The 2,302-nt window shown below is 39.5% G+C and overlaps 1 protein-coding gene across 6 annotated transcripts in view; it reads left to right on the top strand.

Moving 5' to 3' along the window:
- Window positions 1-2,302, top strand: part of LOC109968786 (NACHT, LRR and PYD domains-containing protein 12-like) — a 32,782-nt gene that overhangs the window by 19,987 nt on the left and 10,493 nt on the right. For 5 of the 6 annotated variants that reach the window (XR_002276175.1, XR_002276174.1, XR_002276176.1 and 2 more), the window contains exon 12: window positions 1,621-1,895. The exons of the other annotated variant lie outside the window; for it this stretch is intronic. The gene's annotated coding sequence lies outside the window, so the exon portion shown is untranslated. The remainder of the gene's footprint in view (window positions 1-1,620; window positions 1,896-2,302) is intronic. 6 annotated transcript variants of the gene reach the window in all.

Genomic DNA, 2,302 nt, shown 5'->3' with positions numbered 1-2,302 from the left:
AAGAGCGCCCTCTTGTGACCATCATGCGCTCCAACACCCATAAGAAAATGACAGTTTTAGTACTGATCGATCATCGTAGTGATTCAAGTAATGTTAGAATAAAATAAAATTGACATCAATGAAAAACCAGAAGATTTGAAAACGTACTAATTTAAACACTTTCTGCGTCATGACGTAATTATAATGCATCATCATAACGCATTGACAGTGCATGGAGCACGCAGTTAAAATATGTGCTCTGAAAGTACCATTTTTAAAAATGAGTGAAAAAAGAAAATTATCACGGGCACAAGTCAGGAAGCGACGCAAAGAAGAGGAACAGAAAAAAGAACAACATAGAAGTAAGAATCACAATCACTGAGTATTAGCCCGTGATGTTTATGCAGTATTTTGAAAGCCTTTTTAGACCATCTTAACCATGGAGATTCTTCAATATCTGCATGAAAAACGACTGTAAGAAATCTTTCCAAACATGTGGGTGGCACTGAGGATAAGTGTGACTATCCCAGTGACTGTGTGGCAGCTGCAGAGAGGAGCTTTTCAAAGCTCAAGCTGATTAAGACGTACTTGAGGTCTACCATGGCCAAAGAGCATCAATAATGATGTTTCTCAGAATTTGTCATTTGATGCAGTCATTGATGACTTTGCTGCAAAGAAATCCAGGCGTCTTCAGTTTTGAAACTATTGTGTGATTCTGAATATAATAGCACTTTTTTGTTGATTTGCACTTTAATTTCTAATATAATTTTTGCGATTCTTCAGGTGACTAGGGCAAATTTATTTATTATCACAAATTATTTACTAATTTATCTTAATACTTATCAGTATGTAAGGTTATGTTATATTCTAGTAAAGTTTGGAAAAATCTGCATTTTCTGATTTTTTTTTTTAGAGGGGGGGGAGAGAGAGATCTAAAATCTCGCCTAGGGCACCAACAGAGCCTGGGCCGTCCCTGGATTTAACCACTTTAGATATTGTAATATTGAGAGAACTATAGCAATGCTTTACAAGGTATTTCAAGTAGTTACCAATGATCAAGTTTAAGGAGCAAATCAAGAACTATTTCTGATTAGCAGCTAATTAATAGCTGCTTGCACTATATTCATGAAGAATTATATAATAACTAGTGTCTTAGATTTACAAATGCACACAATCATCAGTTAATAAATAATTCTGTTAACTCTGAATCATCTGCTAAATTGAAACCACTAGCCAGTAACTTCCTTCTTTGCGGTACTTATTTTTGTGACCACTTCAATCATTTCTTCATATATTCTGGGTGTATAGATGATATTTATACATATGAAAATTCAAATCCTTCACATCATGTCCCACTCTAAATACATATTAAAAGATTGACTATTTTAGTTCCCCTGGCATTGTAACTGTGGAATAGAGAAGTTGATCTGCTGTTGGAGGACAGGTGCCACCTTGAGTCCTAATAGATGAGTACCGGTAGTCACAGACTGAGAAATCACTTTTATTTGTGCCAGAAACTGTGTTTCCTTCCCTTCTGCAGACTGATGCTGGCATAGTGAAGCAGGTCTGCGGGAAGGTTAGTCACAGACTGAGAAGTCACTTTTATTTGTGCCAGAAACTGTGTTTCCTTCCCTTCTGCAGACTGATGCTGGCATAGTGAAGCAAGGTTGATGACACCATAAATGGACGGCAGCGCATCCCCTGAGCTCATCTGCTTGTTCAACTCCTGCATCTCCTCATTGGGGTGATCTTCAGGATTTTCCTGCAGAGGGAAAGGGCAGTAGTCAGATAAATGCAGTTGCTGCTCACGTGCAAACCCACACACACCTCTGTTATGACCAGCAGTTGTGGTCTGTCCTGATGAGCCCCCTGCAACACAACACAAAGGACAAACAACATATGAATAGATGGAAACAGTAAGATATTTTTTCTGTCTACTTGTAGTTACTCCTCACTCCTTGCATGCTAGCATTTGTGCCAGGTTTCCATCCCTCACCTTGTGTCCATAGGATTTTATGTCTGCACAGTAGCAGTAGTAAAACCAAAGCCATCGCTAGCAGTCCCAGACGTACCGCAACGACAATCCTCATTATATCTGAGGGACAACAGTAGAAACAGTGAAAGAACACAGGCTATCATCAAACTATCTCTGTCCTCAGAATTCATGCACAAAGGAGAGGATGTGTGTGTTTGTGCTACAGACGTGATTGTACATATAGGCAGGTATGAACAGCAGTTGTCTGAAGTTACCGAAGTATAGAGGGTCATCACTGGGGCCCGCCGGTGTAGAGCTTTGTGTTGCTGCTGCCTGCAGAGCTGGCGG

Source organism: Monopterus albus, unplaced genomic scaffold, assembly GCF_001952655.1.
Source record: "Monopterus albus unplaced genomic scaffold, M_albus_1.0 scaffold162.1, whole genome shotgun sequence".
Lineage (NCBI taxonomy): Eukaryota > Metazoa > Chordata > Actinopteri > Synbranchiformes > Synbranchidae > Monopterus > Monopterus albus.
Note: the sequence above shows the minus strand (reverse complement) of the source record. Positions and strands in the feature narration are given on the sequence as shown.